The sequence below is a fragment of the Canis aureus genome, chromosome 35, assembly GCF_053574225.1.
Source record: "Canis aureus isolate CA01 chromosome 35, VMU_Caureus_v.1.0, whole genome shotgun sequence".
Lineage (NCBI taxonomy): Eukaryota > Metazoa > Chordata > Mammalia > Carnivora > Canidae > Canis > Canis aureus.
This window is the reverse complement of record NC_135645.1, coordinates 13,807,823-13,835,242: the sequence shown is the minus strand read 5'-3', so window position 1 is coordinate 13,835,242 and position 27,420 is coordinate 13,807,823. Positions and strand designations below refer to the sequence as shown.

General features: G+C 42.1%; 1 protein-coding gene across 10 annotated transcripts in view; it reads left to right on the top strand.

Annotated features, from left to right (window-relative positions):
- The window catches only part of BOC (BOC cell adhesion associated, oncogene regulated), a 120,980-nt gene that overhangs the window by 25,684 nt on the left and 67,876 nt on the right, over positions 1-27,420 (top strand). For 5 of the 10 annotated variants that reach the window (XM_077884515.1, XM_077884507.1, XM_077884503.1 and 2 more), the window contains exons 2-3: positions 22,779-22,859; positions 26,131-26,255. The gene's annotated coding sequence lies outside the window, so the exon portion shown is untranslated. Of the gene's footprint in view, positions 1-22,778; positions 22,860-23,116; positions 23,136-24,087; positions 24,238-26,130; positions 26,256-27,420 lie in introns of those variants that run through there. The other 5 variants (XM_077884505.1, XM_077884510.1, XM_077884509.1 and 2 more) reach the window with 3 other exon arrangements.

Genomic DNA, 27,420 nt, shown 5'->3' with positions numbered 1-27,420 from the left:
ATGGATGATCACACAGTGGTGGTTCAGGCACTGAAGATTTCACAAAAGGTAAAAATATCTCTATGTAGAGAGATGCCATGGCAGGTGGGATGGGTCAAGTATTTGAAAAACCTTGGGGTTTCAAAGTGTCTACAAAGACAGTGGGTCTCCAGTTACTGCAAAGATGTGTTGACTGCCTGCAGAGGGCTAATGAGAAATGGGGTCATTAGTAAGCAGAAAAGGACAATGTGAGAGCCATAAGGCCTCTTTGGTAGCTTACAAAGGTACAGCTAAGAGTAGGATGAACAAAAACCAAATCTCATAGTTAAAGTTGCAGAGCTCCAGCAATGTTAGAGTGCTCAGCAAAGACAGGTCTGCTACGCTAAAATCAGGAAAATATTAGGACCCTGAAACATAATATGGGATCATCAAGACTGATGTCCCTGAAGATTTGATTCTACAGCCTCTACTCCCCTAGGCCTTCAGAGTTTGCAGAGGTAGATCACTTCTTAGAGATAGCATTTCCCTGTGCTGGAAGATGCTGCAGAGATCTGTTCCCTGGAATGCACACCCCATATGGAGCTCCCCCAACCTTCTCTCCTGGATGACAGGCCAATAACTAGGATGTGCCACTTCTGCTTATTTCCATTGTAAATAATACCTGTCAGTAGTTCTGTCACCTGCAAACTGGTTTTTTACTCCCTGCTTTGAAAATAGGATATTGGCACCCTTACCTTTCTCCATCTCCCAGCTCCTGTCCTCTGTCCTTTTACTTTTACATTGTCAAAGTTGGTAATGTTTATATTCTATCTTCAGCCAACATTGTCTTCTATCCTTTATATGAGGACTGACCCTAAAGATTTTAAATCAATAAGCTATATTAACAGTATTATGGCTATGTAATAATTATTAACTGTAGTCCTAAGTGCCTCACAATGATTAAATTGCCTTACTTTTTTAGTTGTTTGATTTTTCTCTGGAGTTTCTAAATGCCTTTGTTGGGGGATTTCCCTCTTTTTTATTTGCCTCTGTTAAAGTTGCATTTAGCAAAACCTCTTCATTTTAGCATTACTTCTGATACCACCCACTTTTTTTTTTCTTGGAAGGTATTTCTTCTAGATATGTCCTCCTGCTCTAATTTAGGCTGGCTGCTTTTTAAATCTACTACATAGCTGTCGTACTGGGACTTCACTGATGTAGTTTGGATCCATTGTTTTCTGAGTACCATATATTCCTTTCTCTCTCCTCAAATAACATTGTATGTAAAAGTATACAGGAGTTAAATTTTTTGGTTTTTTGGATCAGAAAATGTCTCTATTTAACCTTCATACTTAATTGATAGTCTGGTAAGGTGTAGAACAAGTTAAAAACAATCTTTCTCATAATCTGAAGGCATTGCTGTATATTGTATTTGGATGATTTCTGTTAAGAGATCTGATGCTAAAAAAAAAAAGAGATCTGATGCTGATTCTAATCTGATGCTCATTTTTTTGTATCATTGACACACAATGTTACATTAGTTTCAGATGTACAACATGATTCAACAATTTTATATGTTACTCTCACCAAAAGTATAGCTATGATCTGTCACCATACAACACTATTATGACACTGCTGGCTATATTCCTTATGCTGGACCTTTCATCTCCGTGACTTAGTCACTCCATAACTGGAAGCCTGTTTCTCCCAATCCCCTTCACCAACTTTGCCCATCCCCTCACCTCCTCTGGCAGCCATCTTTTTGTTCCCTGTATTTATGGGTCTGACTCTGACTCTGCTTTTTGTTGGTTTATGATTTGTCTGTTTTGTTTTTTAGATTCCACATGTAAGTGAAGTCATATGGTATTTGTCTTTGACTTATTTCACTTAGCATAATATTCTCTAGCTCTATCCATGTTGTTGGAAATGGCAAGATCTTACTCTTTTTAATGTCTGAGTAATATTCCATTGTGTAAATATACCATCTCTTTATTCATCTATGGATGGGCACTTGGGTTGCTTCTATAAGCTGTTATAAATAATGCTACAATAAACATAGGGGTGTGTATGTATATCTTTTCAAATTAGTGTTTTTGTTTTCTTTGGGTTAATACCCAGTAGTGGAATTACTGGATCAAATGGTTGTTCTATTCTGAATTTTTTTGAGGAACCTCCATACTGTTTTTCACAGTGACTGCACCCATTTGCATTCCTACCAACAGTGCATGAGGGTTCCTTTGTCTCCGTCTCCTCACCAACACTTGTTATTTCTTGTCTTTATGATTCTAGCCATTCTGACAAGTGTATGATGACACCTAATTGTGGTTTTGATTTGCACTTCCCTGATGATGAGTGATGTTGAGCATCTTTTCACATGTCTATTGGCCATTTATATGTCTTTGGAAAAATGTCTATTCAGGTCCTCTGGCTATTTTAATCATATTTGGGTTTTTTGGTGTTGAGTTGTATAAGTTCCTTATATATTTTGGATATTAACACATTATCAGATGTATAATTTGCAGATAACTTCTCCTATTCAGTAGATGGCCTCTCTGTTTTGTTGATGGTTTCCTTCACTGTGCAAAAGCTTTTTATTTTGGACTAGTCCCAATAGTTTATTTTTGCTTTTGTTTTTCTTGCTTTAGGAAACATATCTAGAAAAAAAAGCCAATGTCAAAGAAATTGCCTCCAATTTTTCTTCTAAGAGTGTTATGGTTTCAGGTATCACATTTAGGTCTCTGGTTCATTTTGAGTTCATTTTTGTGTATGGTGTGGTCAATTTCATTCTTCTGCATGTAGCTGTCCAGTTTTCTTAGCACTATTTGTTGAAGAGACTGTTTTATCCTCATTCTGTGTTCTTGCCTCCTTTGTCATGGAATACTTGACCATGTAAGTGAGGGTTTATTTCTGGGGCCTCTCTTCTGTTCATTTGATCTATATGTCTATTTTTTGTACCAGTATCCTACTGTTTTGAGGACTACAGTTTTGTTGAATATTCTGAAATCTGAAATTGTGATTCTTCCAGCTTTGTTCTTCTCTCTCAAGATTCCCTTGGCTATTCAGAGTCTTTTGTGATTCCATACAAATTGTAGTAGTATTTTTTCTAGTTCTGTGAAAAAATGCTGTTGGTATTTTGATATGAATTGCATTAAATATGTAGACTGCTTTGAGGAGTAGAGACGTTTTAACAATATAAATTCTTCTGTCAGCATGGGATATCTTTCCATTTATTTGTATCATCTTCAGTTTTTTTTCATTAGTGTTTTCTAGTTTTCAGAATATAGGTCTTTCATATCCCTAGTTAAGTCTCTTCCTTGGTATTTTATTATTTCTTATACAATTTGTAAATAATATTATGTTCTTAATTTCTCTTTCTGCTACTTTGTTTTTAGTTTATAGAGAAGCAGCCTATTTCTGGGTATTAAGTTTGAATCCTGCAACTTAACTGAATTCATTTATTACTTCTAATAGTTTTTTGATGGAGTCTTTAGGGTTTTCTAGATATAGTATTGTGTCTTCTGCTGAGAGAGACAGTTTAACTTCATCCTTTTATTTCTTTTCCTTGGCTGGTGGCTGGGGTTAAGACTTCTAGTGCCTTATTGAATAAAAATACTGAGTGAACATCCCTATCTTGTTCCTGACCTTAGAGGAAAAGCTCTCAGTTTTTCACCATTGAGTATGACATTAGCTATTGCTTTTTCGTATGCAGGTTTTATTATTTTGGTATATGTTCCCTCTAAATCCACTTTGTTGAGGTGTTTTTTATCATGAATAGATATTGAATTTTGTCAGATGCATTTTCTGCATCTATTGAGATGATCATATGATTTTTATACTTTGTTTTGTTAATGTGGTGTATAACATTAGTTGATTTGCAAGTATTGAACCATTCTTGCATCCCTGGAATAAATTTCACTTAATCATGAATGATCTTTCAACATATTGTTGAATGTGGGTTGCTGATTTTTAGTTGAGGATTTTTGCATTTGTTTCCATCAGGAATATTGGCCTATAGTTTTATTGCCCTGTAGTTCTGTAGTGTTTTGTCTGGTTTTGGTATTAGGATAATGCTGACCTCGTAGAATGTACTTGGAGGTTTTCCTTCCTTTTCTATTTTTTGGAATAGTTTGAGAATAGCTATTAACTCTTTAACATTTGGTAGTATTCACTCATGAATCCATCTGGTGCTGGACAGTAATTTTTTTTTTTTTTTTTACTGATTCAATTTCATTACTAGTACTTGGTCTGTTAGGCTTTTCTGTTTCTTCTGGATTCAGTTTTGGAAGATTGTGTTTCTAGGAATTTATCTATTTTCTTAGGTTGTCCAGTTTGTTAGTATGTTATTTTTCATAGTATTTTCTTAAAATCCTTTGTATTTCTGATGTGGCAGTAGTAACTTTTCTTTCATTTCTGATTTTATTTGCCTGTCTCCTTTCTCTTTTTTTCTTAATGAGTTGGATAAAGGTTTATCAGTTTTGTTTATCAGTTCAAAGAACCACCTCCTGGTTTTATTTATTTATTTATTTATTTATTTATTTATTTATTTGGTGTGTGTATCCATGTCACTTATTTCTGCTCTGATCTATGGTATTTCCTACCTTCTACTCATCTTGGGCTTTGTTTGTTTTTATTTTTCTAGTTCCTTTAGATGTAAGGTTAAATTATTTATTCAAGATTTTCTTGTTTTATGAGGTATGCCTGTGTTGCTGTATATTTCTCTCTCCTCTCACTGTACCCCAAAGATTTTAGACCATTGTGTTTTCATTTTCATTTGTCTCCATGTTTGTTTAAGTTTCTTCTATGATTTCTCTGCTTACTTATTGATTGTACAATAACATGTTGGCTAGCCTCCACGTTTCTTTTTTCCAGTCTTTTTCTTGTGATTGATTTTTAGTTTCAAATTGTTGTAGTCATAAAATATGCATGATATGATTTTAGTCTTCTTAAATTTATTGAGATTTGTTTTGTGGCCTAACATGTGATCTGTCCTGGAGTATGTTACATGTGCACTTGAAAAGAATGTGTATACTGTTGTTTTTGAATGGAATGTTTTGTATATATCTGTTAAGTCCATCTGGTCCAATGTGTCATTCAAAAATACTGTTTCTGGGGTCCCTGGGTGGCTCAGCGGTTTAGCGCCTACCTTTCACCAGGCAGAGTATGATCTTAGAATCCCAGGATCGAGTCCCACATCGGGCTCCCTGCATGGAGCCTGCTTCTCCCTCTGCCTGTTTCTGCCTGTGTCTCTGTCTTTCTCTCTCTGTGTGTCTCTCATGAATAAATAAAATCTTAAAAAAAAAAACCTTTTTCCTTAATGGTTTTCTGCCTCAATGATCTCTCCATTGATGTAAGTGAGGTATTGAAGTTCCCTACTATTATTATATTACTGTCAGTTTCTTCCTTTATGTCTGTTAATGTTTCCTTTATGCATTTTGCTGCTCCAGTGTTGGGCACATAGAGATTCATAATTGTTGTATCCTGTCTATTTTGTCTGATATAAGTATTGCCTCCCCAGCTCTTTTTTATTCACTTCCATTTACATGGGATATCTTTTTCCAGCTCTTCTTTTTCCATCTCTTTCAGTCTATATGTCTTTAGGTCTGAAGTGAGGCTTTTGTAGGCAGCATATAAATGGGTCTTGTTTTTTCATCCATTCCATCACCCTATGTCTCCTGGTTGGCACATTTAGACTATATTTAAAATAATTATTGATAGGTGTGTACTTATTGCCACTTTGTTTTCTGGATGTTCTTGTAGTTAATTCTCTTTTCCTCTCTTCTTCTCTTGCTCTCTCTGTAATGACTTTCTGTGGTGTTGTATTTGCCTTTCTCTTTATTTTTGTGTAACTATTATAGGTTTTGGGTTTGTGGTTACCACGAGGTTTTTATATAACATCTTAAGTATATAGTAGTCTATATTAAGTTGGTGGTCACTTAAATTTAAGCACATTCTAAAGGAATTTCCACTTTTACTCTTCATCTCATGTTTTATATATGTGTGTGTGTGTATATATGTGTGTGTGTGTGTATATGTATATATATATATGGTCATATTTTACAATGTTTTATTCATGATTTTCTTATGTGTGATTATGGCCTTTTCTTTTTCATTTAAAGAAGTTGCTTTAACATTTCTTCTAAGGTCAGTTTAGTGGTGGTAAACTCCTTTAATTTTTTGTTGTTGTTATTCTGGGAAGTCCTTTATTTCTCTATTTGGAATGATAATCTTGCCAGGTAGAGTATTCCTTTTTTTTTTTTTTTTTTCTTAAGATTTTATTAAGGTAGAGTAGTCTTGATTGTAAGTTTTTACCTTTCTATACTTTGAATATAGCATGTCACTCTCTTATGGCCTGCAGTTTCTGCTGAAAAGTCAGCTGATAACCTTATGCTGTTTCTCTTATATGTAACTTTTTGCTCATCTTTTGCTGCTTTTAAAATTCTCTCTTTATCTTTAATGTTTGACATTTTAATTGTTATGTGTCATGGTGTAGGCCTCTTTGGGTTCACCTTGTTTGGGACTCTGCTTCCTAAACTAGACGTGTCTTTCCTTCCCTATATTAAGGAAGCGTTCAGCTGTTATTTCTTTGAATACGTTTTCTATCCCATGTATGATTCTAGTTTTTTATAAATATTCAATTTTTTTAAAAGATTTTATTTATTTATTCATGAGAGACACAGAGAGAGGCAGAGACATAGGCAGAGAGAGAAGCAGACTCCTCATAGGGAGCCTGATGTAGGACTCTATCCCTGGACCCAGGATCACACCCTGAGCTGAAGGCAGATAGATGCTCAACTCCTGAGCTACCCAGGCATCCCTAAGTATTCAATTTCTATTCCTTGGAAGCTTTTGGAACTTCTGTTTCACCTTGATGTTCTAAAAGTTTACAAATAGATGTCTAGGCAAGCATCTTTTTCACTCACTATGCTTGGTACTTAATGGGACTTTTAAAACTTTTTTTTTTTTTTAAGATTTTATTTATTTGACAGAACGCACAGGCAGGGAGAGCAGCTGGCAGGAGGAGAGGGAGAGGGCGGACTCTTCACTGAATAGAGAACCTAATGCAGGGCTCTGTCCTGGGACCCTAGGATCATGACCTGAGCTAAAGGCAGACACTTAACTGACTGAGCCCCTGAGGCATCCCTTAATGGGACTTTTAAATATGAGGACTTATGTCCTACTGTTCTGTGAAATTTTTTCTTTTATAATTTTTCTTTTTCCTGTTTCTTAATTTTATCTTTCTATTAATCAGATATTAGAACAACTGGAGTGATGTTTTGTCTTTTTTCTCATCTCTTATATATGTTTGTCTTTTAAATTTTACTTTCTATGAGATTTCCTCTGTATTTTACTTTCTAACCTAGAAGATAAATTTATTATTATTATTATTATTGATATTTCAGGTATCCATAGTTTTAAGTGTTTCTAAATACTATCCTACTCTTATCTGACTTAAGCTATTACAAATTATTGTATTCTTAGAATGATTTGAGAACCATGGCATTAATAAAGCAAAACTTGTACCTTCTTGTTACAGTTCTGTTTTCATTCTCTGTATTTTTTCCTACTTCTACTCTTTTCCTTTTAGTTTATCTCCATGTTTCTTATTCATATTTTAAGATGTTTATTTCCTCACTTACATATAAGGCAGCAGGCAGACAGGTTGTGAGCTCTGTGTATGCAGGTAGAACAGATCAAAAGAGGCTGTTCACACCAGTGGTGAGGAGAGAGTAAACAGGCCATTATGTTTTGAGATTCCCTAAATGCCAGAGGTGTCAACTTCCATAATAGTTCCCTTAGCTTTTCCCAAATAGTTTGTTCTGTTTCTTTAGAGTAGATTTATCCCTCCTTCCATTTGTTGGTGCCTGACTGCCTGGCACTTTTGTACACAGTTAGTGGGGATATGTTGAAAGTTGACTGTCATGTCTCTAGACTCTTGCTTTTTCTCCCTATACTTAGGCTTTGGCCTCTTCAGCTCTTGAGTTTCTCCAGGGCTCTATAGACAGACCAACTTTTCTCTGTGTATATTCTCAGGTCTGCTTCTTCCACACTGCTTCACCGGTCACTACTCTTTTATCTGCTTTTAGTCTTCCATAAATATTTGAAATCTGTTGTGCCCAAATGCCCCCACTTTCCATCTTGGTTAAAGAGTATTAATAACTTTATTATTTTTTCAGTATCATTTAATATATTCTTAGGAGTAAAGACATAAATGTACATGACCAGTCAACCATTCTGAACCAAAGTTTTCTGTCTTAATATCATTACTCTCTAAAGCCACAATTAGTTAGAAACTAATATCATATTTTCCTATTCTTTTAATTCCCATTTCTATTATCCAGTTCTGACTCTTGCTGTATCACACTTAGGGTGTTACAGTAACTACTTAACGAGTCATTCTAACTTGATTTTCTATAAAACATAAATTATGTCACTTTCCTGCTCAAAAGGAAAGGCTCTTTAGTGGTCTCTATTGACTGCAAAACAAAACCTAAAATTTTGCTAGCATTGAAATTTCCTATTAATCTGTTCCCTGAGCACTTATCAGATTGCTGATATGCCACTTATCAGATTGCTTTTTCCTCCTAGAATGTTCCTACTTCCCATCTCTATAGCTGGAAGTCTTTTTCTTCTTTTTCCTTGATTTACCAAAGCTAACCTCCCAGGTTACTACCTAAGATGCTACCACTTTCTGGAAGATTTCATTTCTTTTTTATTCTGTCCCCATGCCTTTCTCCCAACTCCCCAAATTCTGGACTCTCCCAGAACACTGGCTAAGCCTCTTTTAGAGCATCTGTTACCAAAGGCATTTTGAGCTTCCTGAGGGCAAAGACCTGCCTTATTTGCCCTGTTTCTCTATAACCAACCAGAGTGACTGGCATATAATAAGAGTTCAGAAATTATTACTTGAATGTACTTGGAGGGGAAATAGAAGTTAAATGCACAGGCATGCTTGTGTGTTTTGTGTACACACACACACACACACACACAGCATGGATGTTGGATTAAACACAGCACTAAAGGGATCTTGTTCACTATCACTCATCTTTTCTTTTTGCAAGCCAGAAGTAGGTTATATGGTTTTCTGTCCCAATGCCTTACAGTATTCTTTCAGCTACCCAAGGTTTAAATCAAAGTTTGTGGCCACTCACAGTTTTAAGCCAGGGCCTTTAAGATGAAGAAAGGAGAATTTGGGTTCTAGTTAAAAGTCTCTTGAGTGGGGTGCCAAGAGGGGAAGGAGACTTTCTTGTTTTACCACTTTTCTCCCTCGACTTTTCTAGGTATGATCCTGTTGTGAGGCCTGGTGGCCTGGAGCCAGGAGAGGGGTTAGCAAATATTTCCCTCCGTGTTCCTGAGGGATTCCTGACAGAGCCCATCAGAGCTGCCTTTTATCACCGCTAAACACTTTAGTGCATCTGTCATGGCTTTCAGACATCATGTTCCTGGCTAGATTAATCCTGCCTGCCTTCACACTCAGGATGTGGGACACAGGGAGGGAGGTGGAGAGAAGGGGGAGGGAAATAAAGTGAGAGGAGAAGAAACTTTGAAAGTACCAAGTGACAGACCTAGGAAGAAAAAAATTAATTCACAAAAATAGAGGGAAATACAGTTTTGACAAATTAAAGCTAAAGATCTGAAAAGAGAACAAAGGACTGAAAAAAAGGGAGGGTAAACTCAAAGTTCCAGAATGTGAGGGATATTCAGTATTAGAGCAGAGACTCATGCTGCAGGCTAGTGCTGTCAGAGGTGGTTTATTATTTTTAGAAGATTATAAAGCAGATTGATCACTCACTGATTCATTCATTCACTCGGTGCACATTTAGTGAGGACCTATTTTGTGTGCACCCCATGCTAACACACACTTGGAGTTCTTGTATACTTGGTTCTGCCATAAGCTTTCTCTAAGACGTAGAGAAGGAAATGGAATACATCAGAACCTCAGTATTACTTCTGTAAAACTTGTAGCCAAATCAAACGTCTTAGAAAAGCACGTTAGCATTCCTTTTGTAATAGACATTTTAGAAAGAAAAGCACTGCTGGCTTGGCACACAATGAACTACAGTTATTATGGTGCCTGTGCATCTTAATGCCATAAAGAGCCTCCCCATCTGGACTGGCTGCCACTTCAATCTCTTCCAGTGCTGCGGTTCTGGGACACAGAGACACAAGATCTCCGTTACTCTGACTGAGCATCTTGAGGACAGAGACTGAATCTAGTTCATATCTATTTCCTTTTTTGCACGTTGAACCTGATGCTTAGTAGATACTCAGTTAATTCTGTTGATTGCTTGAAAGGGATCAGGAAAGGCATCAGATAATCCATAAACATGAGTTAGGCCTTGAAGCTTTAATGTACAGGCTGTGTTTAGCGTACCAAAAGTACTCAATAAAGGAAGCTTTAGTAAGTTTATGGAGAGGAAAAGAAGAGCAAAGCACAGGGACTGAGAAATAAAGTGTATGCTGAATTCAAGGAACAGGCAGTTTATATATGGCTAGACCAGTATCTCCAAACTCTGTGTTTATAAGAATTGCTGGAGGAGTTAGTTTTAACATACTGAGTCCTGAGGTCTCTACACTCAGAAATTTCTGATTTAGTGGCCCTGAGGTCCGACAAGGATATCTGTATTTTAAACAAATACCATCAGCTTATTTCTTACAGGTAGTCTGTAAGCCACATTTTGAGAAGCACAAGCCTAGAGATTTGGGAGGGGTGGGGAGAAGGTGGGAGTGGCAAGAGTGTGTGGAAAGATGAGACCAGGGTTGGTTCAGAAGAGTTTGGACTCCATCCAGGAAGGGAGCCCTCCAGGGTTTCTAAGCAGGGGAGTGACAGGGCCAGGTCTGTGATGGAAATCAACTGTTCTTACTAAAGCTCAGGGCATTTTCTCTTTGCTTCTGCTCCATTAGATATCATTGCTTCAAGGGCCCTGAACAAATAATGTTCCATTAAAGCCTCCAGGTTTTGTAGGACCCAGAGTTCCAGTTACCAGTGGAATGTGAAGTTCACAGGCCCCGTTCAGGCTTGCAAGGAGAGGATTAATTAGGTAAAAAGGCAGTTGCACACATAAGTGGGTGCCCACACCCCAGTCTGGCCTGGTGTTTTGGTGCACTCATTCAGGCATACAATACCCTTTTCAGTTCTGTGCGCCACCTCTTGAAACAAGTTAAAAAGCGAGTTCCATGTGAGATGCCCAAGTGCTCTGTTTTACACAGACTAATGATCAACAGCCTTCTGTTTTTATGGTCCTGGCAACCAGACTGGGCTCATTGCTAAAGAAGCTATAGAAAAGAATTGTTACATCTCACATCTGACTACATAGCTAAGTGCTGAAAAAAATATGTTTTAGGTTTTTTTAAAAAAGTGACCACTTTACAAAAATTATCTGTTTCTAAAAATTTGTGCCTTGTGGGTTTTTTTTATATTTAAAAAATGCCATATATTTCATTGTGTTGGGACAGTGAAATTAAAATTAATATTTGTAAAGTGTTTTACCCTTTGAGAAGTATTTTCACCTGTAATATCTTTATTGACTCTCAAAATAACTTAACTATGAACTTACTTAGATTTCATCAGTTTTTCCACTACTATATTTTTCTGTTATAGAACTCAATTTGGTGTCCCATCTTACATTCAGTTGTCATGTCTCATTGGCTCTCAGTCTGTAACATTTCCTTTTTTCTTGATCTTGACACTTTTGAAGAGTATTCGTTATTTTGTAGATTGTCTCTCAATTTCAGTTTGTCTGATGCTTTCCATTTTGGGGCAAGAATAGCACAGAAGTGATATGTTTTTCTCAATGTATCATACTAGGGGGACATAGTATTAATATATCTTATTATTAGTGATGTCAACATGAATCACTTTGTTGAGGCGGTATCTACTCTCTTTGTTCAAAGTAAAGGCAGTTAAAAGTTTTGTGATTAATATCTTGGGGTGATATTTTGAGACTATGAAAATACCTTTTGCCCACTGATTGTAGCACCCTAAAGAATATTAATGTGATGTTCTAATAAAGATTTTCTGTTTTCCTAACTCCTTCTCATTTATTATTTGGAATTATTCTATAATGAGGAGTTTCTGCTTTTATTCTATTTTATTCATTCATTCATTCATTCATTCATTCAGTTACTTATATCAGTATGGATTCAGGTATACTTATTTTGGTCTATTGGTTATAATCCAATAAAACTGCTAGTTACTTTATTGCTGAAATTGTAGCCAGCTTTAGCTGCAGGTTGGCTTCTCTGCCCTTTCTGTATACTCCAGCCCTTTATTGAGTACTTCCTTCCTTTGTTGACAACAGAAGATATTCCTGGCTGATCTTGTATTTTTCCAAATGTCCTAGCCCTAGAATCAAATACTTTTTGAAGAATTTCTAATTCCTTTTACTGAAGAATGGTATATAGAAATCACAATTTGAGTGCTGGGTATGCACACTATTGCTGGAATGTCATTGCTTTTGGGCCCTCTCAGCAGATAGAGCTAGGAAATGTATGTGTGAATACAAGGAGTGTACTTGGTGCCTATACACATCTATGTTTATTTCTGTGTACTTTTCTCTGTATATATATATTTAAAACCATGAGTTCATACTGCTACCTCTGACTCTTATTTAACACACAGCCTTCATTCTAATATTTCCCTTTTCCTTATTTGTAACTTCTTCCTCTGACTTTGAAAAGCCTGGCTTTCATTTCTACAATGAAATTTTACATTTCTACAATGTATTTATTTCTGCATACATTCTACATTTCCACAATGTGCTTATTTGTTCACCCTTACTATATACACAAAGTAGTTTCAGAATTGCTAATCCATATCCCTTTGAGAAATAAATTTACTGGGGCATCTGGGTGGCTCAGTCCGTTAAGCTTTTGCCTTTGGCTCGGGTCATGATCCCAAAGTCCTGGAATCGAGCCCCATTTCTGGCTCCCTGCTCAGCAGGGGAGCCTGCTTCTCCTTCTCCCTGCTCCATGGTTATGCTCTCTCTTGTCCCTCTCTCTTTCAAATAAATAAAATCTTTCTTTAAAAAAAGAAAAGAAATTTACTAAAATACCTTTTTTGTGTATTTGTTTTTCTTTTGGCCTTATAATATGTAGTCAAATACTGTTTTCCAGAGAAACTTGGGTTAGTTCTTCTACATTATCATTGTATTAGTTTGTTATATTTAGGTTCAGTTGTTACAATTTGTATTACATTGTAGAGCCTCCCTCACCATAACTGATTTGTAAAAAAATTTGTATACAGTAAAATTCTTTTTTGTGGAGTATAGTTTTATAAGTTTTAACAACTGCATGTTATGTATTTTTTTAAAAAAGATTTTATTTATTTGAGAGAGTGAGAGTGAGCATGAGTGGGGCTAGGGGCAGAGGGAGAGGGAGAAGCAGACTCCCCACTGAGCAGGGAGCCTGACTCAGGCTCTATCCCTGGACTCATGGATCATGACTTGAGCTGAAGACAGGTACTTAAACGACAGAGCCGCCCAGGCGCCCCCATGTTATGCACTTGTAAGTTGTTTTTCTGCGTCCATAAAACATTTTTTCTTGCTTTGTATATTTAAACATTTCTGTTTATTTTTCAGAATGCTGCATGGTAACTTTATGAATTGGTCATTCTTGACGGAGATAACTATCAGCATTTCTGTGTTTAATATCAAAGGCCCCAATCTGAGGGACCAAAACTGTCTGTACACAGCCACTGCTTCAAATTTGGTCAAATCGTTATTTTCTGTCACCTAAACCGCCTGTGCCTGCACGATCAGATTGTGCTGTCAAACCATATTAGCTCCTAAGACATCAAACAGCTAAGAAAGTGGGGAGAATTTGTGGGGCCAGAGCTGGGAGAGTAAGAAATACTATATACAGTGGCATCTACAATTTTTCCTCTCTTTAGAAAACATCTATCTACTGCCTATCTTATTCCAGAAGTTGTGCAAGGTATTAGGAATACAGTGGTAACTAGGGGTTTCAAGGGGATCACATCAGTTGAGGAAAATTGAAAATACACCACAGTGTAAATGACATCTCCTATGGTTGAGAAACATGACAGCATAAAATGGTTAATTACCAAACAATGCAGTAGGTACTATAATAAGGGTAAACACCAAGTGATATATGAGCCCTTGGATAATCACCTATTTTATTGCGCTGGGCAAAGAAGACCAGAGGAGCTAACAATTGAGCTAAGTTTTGCAGGACAAATAGGAATTTGGTGCAATAGGCAGTGAAGGTGCTCCAGCAAGGGCCTAGAGACATGATCCTGGAACATTCTGAAGAAGTTGAGTAAAGTAAGGGAGGGAACAAGGTCAGGGGAACAAGGTCAGGGGTGGGGAATGGTAGGAGACAGACCACATTGAGGAGATACTTGCTCAGGACTGGAGTGAAAGGTTTAATGCACTTTGCTTATGAGTTTGATTTCATCCTAAAAGTGGTGAGGTGCAGGTGGAGGGAAAGCTATGGCATCATCAAACTTGACTTTTCTAAAGACGTCTCCATTGGTAATATGAAAAACAGACCAGTGATGGAGGCAGATGGGAGGCAAGACAATTAATAAAGAGGCTTTTGCAATCTTCCACATAAAAAAATGATAAGGGTCTGGACTAAGGCAATTACAGAGTAACAAATGCAATTAATGAATTCTGAGTTTGGTATATTCAGGCAACTTCATGGGTGTGTGTTACACAGAGACTTGCCCTCAGGTCCCACACTTGGTTTTAATCTCTGGGGCTACTATCTTGACATTTTTCTCTTTGAATTTGTATTTTGTAAGGGAAGTTCAACTGGGCAGTAGAACATGCACTGGAGTTCTGGAGTCTCAGCTCACATGTCATCCTGCCTCCCACTGCCTACCCAGGATAGGGGCTCAGCTGTCTACTCCCTTGACTCCTAGTGCCCTGGCTTTCCCCAGCTTTTCCCACCCGATACTTGCTCCATGGCTTCAGTCACCCTCTGCCTCTGATAGGGGCCTAGGCGTAAGTGGGGAGGGTTGGTGTAGGGCATGTAACCCATTGCATCTCAGGGAAGGATGAGGCAGTGGCTTCCTACCCCCCTCCCCCCAAGCCTGGCAGTTTCACAGTGCTTTCAGGAGACATCTGGGCAGGGGCCTATAGCTCATCTCCTAGGGTATCTTGGTATGCACTTTACAGCCCGTTAGGGGTTGGCCATCTGCTATGGGTATAAGAAAGGGAGATTGACTTCCCCATTCCTTTTGTGTGTGTGTGTGTGTGTGTGTGTGTGTGTGTGTTTTGTTTCTGTTTTGGTTTTTAACGTTCTTAGTTTATTAATCCTCTCATGAAAAATCTGCACAATCACTGAAAATAAAGCTACTGCAGAATCTTTACTCTTTCTGTTGTTCAATCTCCAACTCACTTTTTGCAAGCACCAACATTGGCTTTTTCAGTCTCCTTGACTTTCTTCATTCTATTCTTGCATTCCTTGCGCTGTTTCCTTGATGTCTTTTCTTCTCATACAGGCCATGTCTTGCAAGTCTATGTTTGGGTTCATTTTTATTTGCATAATCCAAGGAATCGTAAATCATGCCAAAGGCAGTTGTCTTGCCACCACCAAAATGGATTCTGAATCCAAATACAAATATGACATCTGGTGTGGTCTTGTACATTTTGTCTAGTTTTCCCCCAAATTCTGTCTTAGGTACTATTGCCTTCCCAGGATGAAGAACATCAATGACCATCTGTTTCTGCTGAAGTAGTCAGTCATGAACTTCCTGGTCCAGATAGTTACTGTGTCATTCATGATGGCGGCCGAGCTTCAAGCAGCTGGGGAGGAAAAGGGCTGACTTCCCCATTTCTGACTGGGACCCTGCATTTTTATTTTGTACTTAGACTCTGCAAAATATGTAGCCTACTCTGTTGTGTTGGCTGATGGCAGAGAAGGGTGAATGGAATTATTCCAACTCATCATCCAGGAAGACTGTGTCTTTTCTTGTCCTGTCATAGGAGGAATAAGACATTCTACAGTCGAATCTCAGGAGAGGGAGGGTGTAAAGCAGAGACTGGATGAGGAATGAATCCTGTTGCTGTAAGCTTTCTGGGAGAAACTCAAGCCCTTTCTTTATGGGGCCAACTGGGCACAATCCTGACTCTTAATGGTTGTGGCCAGACATTCAGGGGCTTAGCCACACAGACACAATAACGTACAAATCATTTCAAAACACAACTACCCACAAATCAGTGTGCAAGTAAAACTGGCAAAATCTGAATAAGGTTGATGATTGTGTCAAACTCGATTAAGATATTAAGACATCTTTGATTAAGATACACTACTATAATTAGGCTAGATACTGTGCTATATTTAGGGGAAAACTAGGTGAAGGGTATACAGGAACTCTGTATTATTTCCTACAACTCATGGGAATCTATAATTATCTCAAAATAAAAATTAAAACAAAATACAGCTGAAAGTCAGTCATATGCTGTCCTTTCAGATACACCATTAGCATCCAAATGCAGAATACCATGTGGTGGCCATCCGACTTTGTTTCTAAGACAAATCAGTCAATAGTTGCTTTAGGCAAGGATCTGGTTTTGGTATTCAAACTATAATTCTACCCCAGGTGCAGTATTGGTTATTAGTATCCTTTCAGCTTTCCAGACGACATAGATTGACTAGGCTTCAACTGCTGTGACAGAGATACTTGATTCATTAACTCTTCATTCATTCATCCATCTGATATATTTATACTTTGGATACCCAATATGTGCTAAGTGTCATGCTAAGCACTGAGGGTACAAAGTTGAAACGAATTGCCTTTCCACTTGGGGGTATTCCAGCTGAGGGAAGTCAGATGGACTCACAATCACAACTATACTGCCCATTATGGATGCTGTGATAAAGGACGGGAGAGGGTTCAACTCCAGTGCAATGGGCAGACAACTGGAGTTGGGGAGGGAGAATTCAGCGAGTGTTCCTAGAGGAGGTGATGCTAGCGGGAAGTCTTAAAGAATAAATAAGAGTTTGAGTCAGAGGGACAGAAACTGGTCAGGTTGGGAAGCACGAGAAAGTATGACCTCTTGAGGGAGAGAAAAGAGATGTAGAGCAAAAGGTGCAGGTCGGTGAGCCACTGGGGAGCCGGGCTGGAGAGGTGGGCTGGTTCACAGCAGGGAGCACTTGTCCCCTATGTCAAAGGAGCTGGGAACCACTAAAGAACTTTAAGGCAGTGAGTAATGTGACATCCTGTCTATATCTGTCCTGAATAATAAAGACAAGGTTTATGAGTTTTTTTGGTTTGGTTTGGTGTTTTGTTTCTTTTAAAGAAATGAGGAAGTCAGTAGGGTGGACTATGATTAATTTTTGTCCTTCTTTATTCCAGGCAGAGGTTCATAGGTAAGGCACTTGTCAAATTGGGCCCATCGAACCTCAGATGATTTCATTTCCTAGTTGATGAACCAATAGAAGGCAAAGAAGATGAAACTGGTATCTGAATCTGAGTGGGACAGGATACTGGGAGCCCCAGTATCTCTGTCTTCCTCTCAACTCCTTTTCCTTTCTTGGGCTTCCACTGTAAGGGCTGTTCTAAAGAAATGGGACGGGTGACATAGGCTGGGACATAGTTGGTTTTCTGTCACTATGGCCCAAAGTCCCAGTGAATCCCCGGTACCTCATAAGAGGGAAAGAAAAGAATACAGTGAGAGCACAACCAGGTAGCACATTACCTCTCTAAACTTGCAACAGCAGTTTGGCTTTTGATTCTGTCCTGCCTGGGCTCTGGAACCTTGATTATTCCCCTCCATAGAAGCACCCCATCACCAAACCCCCTTACAGGACGTGTGAGAAACTCCTTCCCTGTTAATGGCCGACTGAACAAATTTAACAGAGGCTGTTTGGTATCAAAGCTCTGAAGTCCAGTTTTCTTTGAGTTTTGGCTTTCATCTGGAGTCTCTTGCCTGCTGCCCTGGGCTGCCGTCAGCTGCACAATATCTAACAGCTGGAGGATCCAAGTTTCTCAGCCTAACACGTGAGAGGGTGGGGGTGGGGAGGAGAGCAAACAGAGAGAGTTGTAGAAGGTAGAGGTTTCACGTGGGACTAAATGGGGCCTGTGCTTGCTTCAGAGAATCTGATATCTTGGGAAAAATGGAGTCTCTTAGAACTCAGTGTCAACAAATTCTATTTGTCTGGGACTTAAGGAGTGTGCAAAATCAAGCATGCAGCACGGGTCACAAAAATGGCCTTGCATTGTCCTGTTTTCCATTTCTCTGTCCTTGATTCACCTCTGACTCAGACTCTTACTACTATAACTGCCATTTATAATGTGCCTACCAAAGGTTATGTTTTTAAAAGTGCAATGGACATTGCATGACCTCTCAAAACAGGTGCTAGCCATAAACAACTGGTATGATTGTATCAGATAACCCAGTAACAATCGTATAATGAGAGAGATACTTCAGATATATTTCCAGTTTTCACAGATGAAGGAACTGGGATTCAGAATGTCTAAGCTTGCTGGCTTGTTTAAAGACTGTATCCAAACCCAGATTTGCTTTGCTGCACAATTTCCCCTTTTATTTAATGTCATCCACCCCCTTAGAGTACCCATATCCATTAGGCAGCCTCAGGGGGCTCAGAAGACTGATCCCTTAAAGTCAGCAGAACACCCGGCGCATAGGAATGCCCAAGTTGGCAGCACTGGACTAGGGAAGTCAATCCCAGCCAGCTCAACTTGTATGGGGAGTAGATGGCATTGTACCAGGCTCACCTGTAATCCTGCCCAAACCATGCAATTTAGGGTTTAATTACATGCTGTCTTGCATTGTTTACTAATTGTTGCAGAGGTCAATCTTATACTTTCATTCATCATTCAGTCATCAAATATTTTGGAGCAACTGTGCACACTTCTCCGACAGCCCTTGTGATACTCAGCATTGAAAGGTAGGCCAACTCAGGTAACTAGTAAATGGCCCACTAACAAGCAAATGAGAGCTAATTTTCCTAGTAACAAATTAATTTTTGTATTTATTTTGAAAATGAGCATATTCCCTTCATTACTAAAAGCTTTATACATTCAATAGCTAGAATTTGAAACCAGCAAGCTGGATACAATATTTTATTTCTAGCACCTCTGATCAAGATAAAAATCTTTATCCAAACATTAGCTTTGAGAATAGGAATGTATACAAAAGCCAATTTGCTAACTACTGTTGATACTATGAATTTTAGTATCTAGTCTTTAATCTTAACTCCTACATCAGCGCTCCATTCTCTTAAGGTATACAGTCCTTAGACTTTTCTATCAATTACAGTGTATAAAATACCTTAGTTCCTTGAATTAACTTGGATGCCTTTAAAAAAATCAGCCATTCAGAAGCCCAGAAAAGATCTTTAATGACTTGACAAAATTTAAGTATCTTCTTTTTTTTTTTTAATTTTTTATTCATTTATGATAGTCACAGAGAGAGAGCGAGAGAGAAGCAGGCTCCATGCACCGGGAGCCTGATGTGGGATTCGATCCCGGGTCTCCAGGATCGCGCCCTGGGCCAAAGGCAGGCGCCAAACCGCTGCGCCACCCAGGGATCCCTAAGTATCTTCTGAATATGCTTTTCTTACCCCATAAGTAGCCTATATACCTCCTGAAATAGTTATAGGAAATGTTACACTGGAAAAACCTCAGGTTTAGGCGTTGGTACCACCACTTAGTTGTTGGGGGAACTTAGGCAAGTTACTTAATTTTTCATATCTGTATACTGGAACTGGAGTTGATCAAACCTACAATGAAGGGTTGTTGCGGGGATTCAAGACTGAGTGTACACATAGAACCGAGCACAGAGGCTGTGAAAGTAGATGCTCAGTAAATGTTACCTTATTTCTCAAGGGGTTATTGGAAAGGTTACATAAGATCATGAATATAACTGAGCTCACATAGCAAGCAATTGTTGTTCAGCTTTTCCCACTTGAGCGTTGTCTCCAGTGTAGTGAATATTTGGCAGTTGTTTTCTTTATCTGGTTAGTGCAGTCATCCAAACTGGATAATTCAATCAAGTCTCCACTTGGGGCCTTGTGCTTGATGATCTCATTGTTGTTGAGATCTGAGAGATGAAAATGTACATTAGAGCCACTAGAGGACAATTTTGCAATACCAGCCAAAAGCCTTTAAAATGTTATATCTGTTGATCCAAAGCTCCTACTCATAGGAATTCACCCTTAGGAAATAATCAGAATTGTAAATAAAGATTTATGACAACATGTTTAGTTAACTCTGATGCATTATCATAATTAAAATGGAAACAATCTAAATATATGACAATAGGATAATGGTTGAATAAATAACAATGTCTCTCTTTGATGGAATAGTACACAGCTGTTAAAGGCAAATTTTGGAGAAGATTTAATTATATCAGAACGTTAAATTTAAAAAGTAGGATAACAACTTTTATATACAATAAACACAATTTTGTAAAATACAAAAGTACAGATAAATCAACGATAAAACTGGCCCCTGCTTAAATTACCAAATGCATAAGAAAAAAAGTACAAAATATTGAATAAAGGTATCTGGTCATGTTGTCCTTTTAAATATCTTCCAGTTCTGATCAATTAGAATCATATACTCAGTGTAGACAAAATATGTATTTGTACTGATGAGAAAAAAACAACAACAACAATAACAAGAGGAAAATGATCAGGAAAAATACCTCAATGGGTTAACAGTGTTATCCGGGGGTAAGTGGGTCTAAAATGATTTTCCCCTTCTTTATGCTTTTCTGTATTTTCTAAATTTTTTTCAATAAATATAGTATATACTCAGGTAGACAGATTTATTTTAAAAGAGGGAAAATTAGTACCTATTTCTCTGTGTACATTTTAGTAATTTTTCTCAGTACAATCCTCTCCAGATATGCTTCACAACGAAGGAGTTCTCTTGTTTATGCTGTAATGGGTAGTGTGTCTGCAGCACCTGAGGGACACCCCTCTTTTCACTTCACTCACTGGGATTCCTTCCAGTTCACTCTATATAGTGACTTATGTAGACCTATATACAGTCCCTGCCTGCTCCTTCCCAATGTAATAAATGTCATGATCACTTTCATGCTAAATGCTCCCTCCTTCATGGAGGCAAGAAAGCCCCCAGGAAAGCAAGATGCCAAAGGGAAATCACCATGAACAGAGTGGAGAGTAGCAGAAAGCACCTTACTGCAAGCTTTGACTCTGTTTTGAGATGGCTGGGAGCTAGTGTTGGGTGGGGAGGGTTAGGATAGAGAAACTAACAGAGAGAGAAGGGAGGAACTAGACAAGGATTGCTCCAAGCAAAGGGGGAGAATTCAGAGATAACAGTATTCTTACTGAAGTAATAATAATAAACATAATTGTTAATACAAAGAGCCATAAAAACAATAAACACTTCTGGGGTGCCAACACTATGCTTGATGCTGTTGCAGAATTAAACCCTCTAAATTAAGCTGTGATCTGCATTCTGTCTAAACTCTGTGGGAAAGATGAGCAGCCACATGAACAGACTCGGATGGAGGGAAGTATAAGGCCATGGGCCTTTACCCTGGCTAAATAGCGTTGGTAGGGGACTGTGATCTTTGTTTTCTGCTTGTGCTCTGACTTGTTGACTCGGAGCCTGGAGCAAAGATTCAAAAATAAGAATGGAGGGAATGGAGAGTCCTAAGAGAAAGTCTGAGGAAGAAGACAATGTGAAGGGGAAGGGACATCTTTGAGATGTTGAGCAACAAATAGTATGTATAGAAATACAGAAGAATCGATCTAAGAACTTCATGCATGGTGTTTGCATTAGAACCCCACATTGCCAGTGGGAATGGTACTACTTGGAGTCATCTTTGAAAAACACAGTTGGATACCCCACTTGGGGCTTGCGGAGAAGGACTATTTCACTGCGGTGGAAGGCTGCTAACCTATTCCCTTGGGGGAATTAAGAGTTCTGTATCCAGGGTAGACTCCAGGCCTTGTAGTCCTGTGCCGCAGGAGGAGGACAAGAAGAAGGTGGAAGCTAACAAGGTCATTGGCTGGGGAGAAAAGTAGGTCTTGGGGAATGCTGGGGGTGGGGTTGGGGAGAATGTTAGTACCAGAGAAGGAAAGTGGGGAGGGAGGGTACGGGAGAAGAAAGAAGAGGAAAGAGTATAGGTACACAGTTCCAAGAGGGAGTTTCAGTGTCTTTTTCACCTTCTTGTTGAAGATGGATCATCCCTTTTTTCATTTTGCCCCAAAGACAGGCCCCAAGAATCCAGGCATACATTGTTGAAAGTATCAGATAAATCAGTGAAAATCTGGCTGCCTGAATCACCAAATACATGAAAAAAAGCAGCAGTACAACATATTGAATGAAATATTTATTTTGCCCCTTTATTTAAAAAAATTTTTTTTAAGATTTTTATTTATTCATGAGAGACAGAGGCAGAGACATGGCAAAGGGAGAAGCAGGCTCCCTGCGAAGAGCCTGATGTGGGACTTGATCCCAGGATCTGGGGATCATGCCCTGAACTGAAGGCATGCTGAGCCAGCTCAGCTGCTGAGCCAACCAGGTGTCCCCTATGTTGCCCCTTTAAACATCTTTTGATTCAGATTCGATTAAAATCATATACTCAGCGTAAAGTATGTCCTTTTTTACTGATTAGAAACTTAAAAAATCCAATTGTGGCCTAGAGACCTTCTGGTTATGTGACTTTCTCAAAGTCACACAGTGGCTTCTTGACTCCCAGGGTAGCTGCCTTGCCGCAGAAAAGAGGCAGCACCTTCCTCCCCCACTCTTGGCCTGCTGATCAATTCTGAGGTGGCTTCCTTCCCACTTGGGCACAAACTTGAGGTTCACGTTGAACAAATACTTTAACCTTTCTGGGTCTCGTTTTTCTCAGCCGCAATATAAAGGTGTGGACTTGAATGAGGCTTCGCCATCTAGGTCTCATCCCTGAAGAAGGAGAGGACCCAACTTGCCAGTAAGTCAGTATATGTTTAGCTTCTCAATACCGTTGAAAAGTGTTTTTACAGTGTGGCCCTAGGTCAGGATCACCACGGTCACCTGGGAACTTACTAGAAATGCAAACCCCCAGGCCCACCCTAGAATCTGCTCCATCAGAAAACTGGGGGCGGGGCCCGGCAATCCGTGTTTTAGTAAGCCTCTGGGAGGTTCTGAGGCCGCTCAAGTTCGAGAACCGCTAAATTGTTTTCCGCCCAACACTAAGCAGAGGCGTTTAACACACGCACACGCGGAGGTAACCAACTTCTCTCTTAGGCCACTAGCCGCCCCCTCTCTCCCCCCTCGGATGCTTTTCCTGCTTCTCCATCCCGGGATGATGAATGGAGGTCAGGGCGCTGTCAGCGCAGGACGCGGCCAACCCTCCCTCCCATCCCCACCCGGTGGGTCGGGGGAGGTGGCGTCGGGGCTTCGCCGAGACCGGTTTCCTCCCAATTTCTTTGACAACCGCTGCCCCAGTTTGGGGACGTTTAATGACAAAGTCTGCTTTTAGTGATTTAGCCGATAGTTTGCCGAATGAGGACGACTACTGAGACTGGGGTGTCAGAAACAGTCTCGGGGGAGCGAGCGACGGGGAGAGAGGAGGATAGGCTGGCGAGCAAGGCTCTGGGGTGCGGCTGAAGGGGGAGAGGGGTCCGGGGGCACTGCCCGCGGAAGGGGAGCCAGAAGTGGGGGAAGAGCGCGGGCTAGAGCGCAGCAGAAGGAAAATGGGCGTTAGGAGAAAACGGAGTTTGGGGGACTGGTCTGGTGTTTTTTTTTTTTTTTTTTCCAGCTTCCTTTCCTTTCCAAGACTTTTTCTCTGCCCCGGCTTGCTCCTCCCCCTCCCCCCCTCCTCCCCGCCTCCTCGGCTCCCCCTCCTCCTCCGCCTCGCGCGGCAATGGGAGGCTCCTAGGCAGGAGAAGCAAAAGAAGGAATTGTTCGCGAGTTCACTCATCCAAAAAAGCGTCTTCCATATGGAGGGACCGGGTGCGCCGGGCGCGGCGTCCCCTGCCTTGTGCTCCTGCCGCCGCCGCCGCCGCCGCGACCCCCGCTTCCTGGCGCAGAGACCCTGAGCCCCGGCCCGCGGTGTCAGCCGGCGCGCGCGCACGCACACTCGCCCTTGCACACACGCACTCACGCCCGCCGCAGCCGCGGCCGCACGCGCCCGCACGCGCCCGCCCTCCCCGGCCGGCAACCGCTCGGGCCGGGGCTCCTTTGTGCTCCCGCGGCGGCCGCCCTCCGGCTCGGTGAGCCCGCGGTGTCGCGGTGCGGGGCGTGTGGCCGTGCGCCGCGGCGCCGGGTGGCTCCCTCCGGCCGGCCGCGGGCCCCGCTCGCCCTCCGCAGGAGCCGCTGCACCGGGGGTGAGTCACGTCGCTCAAGTTTGTTTTCTTTTCACAAAAAGTTGTGTTTCTGTGTTGGTTGGGGGCGGGGGGGGCGGAGGCCGGTCGGAGGCCGGGCGACGCCGAGGGAGCGCCGACGGCGGGAGCGGGTCCGGGAGCTCGGCCCGCGGGCTCCGGCGGGGACCGCAGCGGAGGGGGGCGCGCCGGGCGTGGGGCCGGAGGGGTTGGGGCGAGGCGGGCCGCGGGGTGCAGGGGAGTTGGGGCGAGGCGGGCCGCGGGGTGCAGGGGCCGGGGGAGCTGGGGCGAGGCGGGCCGCGGGGTGCAGGGGAGTTGGGGCGTGGGGGGCCGCGGGGTGCAGGGGCCGGGGAGCTGGGGCGAGGCGGGCCGCGGGGTGCAGGGGAGTTGGGGCGTGGGGGGTCGCGGGGTGCAGGGGCCGGGGGAGCTGGGGCGAGGCGGGTCGCGGGGTGCAGGGACCGGAGGAGTTGGGGCGAGGCGGGCCGCGGGGTGCAGGGGCCGGGAGAGCTGGGGGGAGGCGGGGTGCGGGGGCCGGCGGGGTTGGGGCAAGGCGGGGTGCAGGGGCCGGGGGAGCTGGGGGGAGGCGGGCCGCGGGGTGCAGGGACCGGAGGGGTTGGGGCGAGGCGGGGTGCGGGGGCCGGAGGGGTTGGGGCGAGGCGGGGTGCAGGGACCGGAGGAGTTGGGGCGAGGCGGGGTGCGGGGGCCGGAGGGGTTGGGGCGAGGCGGGCCGCGGGGTGCGGGGACTGCCGCCACTGGGCCCCGGCCGCCGCGTCTGGTTCCCTGCGGCGCAGTCTGGCCGGTGGTTCCCGGAAGCTCGTCCGGTGGAAGCGGGGCCCGGACCGCCTCCGAAACGTGCCCGAAGCCTGACACGGGGGCCCCGGCTCCGCGCGCCGGGCGCGGGGAGAAGCCCGCAGTGGGTCAGCGGCGCCCCGGAACCGCGCAGCACCGGTTGGCACCCCCGGGGGAGGGGGTGAAAGAAAACACCGAAGGAGGGACCGAAGGCCGGGGAGGGAAACAGCCCCCTGCGGAGCATCTCTAGCGGGGGGGCGGGAAGGGGGAGTGTGTGCAAGGGGCGAGGCGGAGAGCGGGGTGTCCAGAGGTGTCAGTGGGGCTGGGGGAGCGGCCGGAGAGCGTGTGTGTGTGTGTGGGGGGGGGGGTGTTCGCGCGCGCAGCATCCTGGAGTTGTGCTCTTAGATTTGTTTGTGTAACTGAGAGGTGGGGAAGTGAACCTCTGGAACAGGTGGGAAGGGCCGGTAGGGAGGGGCCAGGAGCCCAGGCGGGCTCTCCTGCTGGATTGTTGAAGGCCTCGCTTGACTTTCAGGGTGCCACAAGTTCGGTCTTCCAGATGATGGGAGGATTTCGAGGGGCACCGGGCATCGGACCTGGAGGACTTCAGGAGGAGCGCGGGGATTTGTTTAGTTTTGTTTGGGGGATGGCGGTGGCAGTGGCGGTGGCAGGGTTACTTGAAAGGTGTTCTTCCAGAGATGTGGCAGGAGAGCTAAGAATACCCAAACCACATGCCGGCAATCCTAAACAAACACTTTATGGGTGTGGTGGGGTGTACTGCCGCTCCTCCATCCATTCCTAGCCAGTTCAAATGGGCTCGAGGAAGTTTTTGATTCAGAGTTCCTTTGAGTGGACTGAGTGAAAAGTGTGCTTTGGTTTCAGGCCCTTGTGCCACCCCCAAATTCCCTGTACCCGGCTCACATTTGTCACCTGGTATTTTATTGTTCAGAACTTTGCAAACATTGGACACGGAATAAATGTAATTTTCAAAATTTTTCAGTGCACAAATGTTTTTGATTTCTTCCACAACTGGGCCCCACACAGCTCAGCTCTGTGATGGTTTTTTTTCACCCCTCTGATTACAGCCAATAAATCAATCTCCATTTCCTCCAGGTCAGCATGGACAATATTATAACACAGTCTTGTTGGACTCAGGTGCGGGCTGGGGCACCTATCCATCTGGGTGACCTATTTTCTGAACTTAAGTGAATCTGAGGCAAGAGCTTGGACGTTTTGAGGTGTGTAACAGCTTTCCCAGGAACGTTTCTGAGGTCTTATAATTGGCACTTTTTAATGGTCTCATAATTGAAACCCAGAAGGTTCCCATGGTAATCTTGAAGCACCTTGGGGTCAGTGGGACGGAGGCAGGGTGGAAACAGCAGTGGAGTTATGATTTTCCTGCCAGGTGAGTTTTAGAGTGAGTTTATGGAAGAGGTAAAAAACGAAAGAAGAGTTGCCTCATTCTACCACTTTGCTGACTGTGCCCACCCCCCACCCCCACCCCCGTTTATTTCTCAGTTTGGCCCTTTGGGAAACTGGAGGCTGTCTATTCCTATGAAATCTGAGGATTGAGATGTCAGACACTGGCCCTTTTATCCTCTTTCAAGAGATCTAAGAGGAGTAACATTACAAGAGACATTTCCTCAGGAGAAATTGCCCAAGACACAGACATTGGCTTTACTCTGGCAAGGTTGCCAGAGGCCACGATGGTTGGTTCCTTGACCACAGATAGGGGTGGGGGATGGAAGACCCTGCTTAGCTGTGGACTGGTTGGCCAACTTGTGATAAGGGGGTGTTCCTTTCCATCCTCCAAATGGATTTGGAGATATTCCTTTCTTTGAAGTGCTCTTTCAAATGTTTGGGCTCTCAGCTCTCTTCAGCAACTTATCTGTGATTTCCATTCCCCAAGAAGGAGTAGGGGATTTTACTCATTAAATAATTCCATTGACTTCTCCAGAGACCTCCAGGGCTTAAGCAAGAAGAGCAAGTGAGTCTGGTGGTCACAGTATTCCACAAGATCCTAGGGGGTCTGGGTTCAGACTTCAGTGAAGTCACTGATGGGGTTAATGAAAACGGAGTTTTCTTTGTCTTTCAAAACAACTGGGAAGAAGCTGAAGACCCAAATGCATCAGTTAATTGATATCCAGTACATTCTGACCTCTTGAGTAAGGAAGTATTAAACTGGCACCAAAAGATATTATATACTTAGAGTCTGCTTTCTGGGGAAATAAGAGAAAGGGGATGGGAGTAGAAATTGGGGAGGCAGAGGAAAGATAGTGATTTGCTACATTTTTAAAAAAATATTTATCATTTAGAATTTCTTGTCATCTCTATACTTTATCAAATATTTCTAGTACATCAGACCCTAGACTGGGATCTTTCTTGCCCCTGAGGGAATAAGCT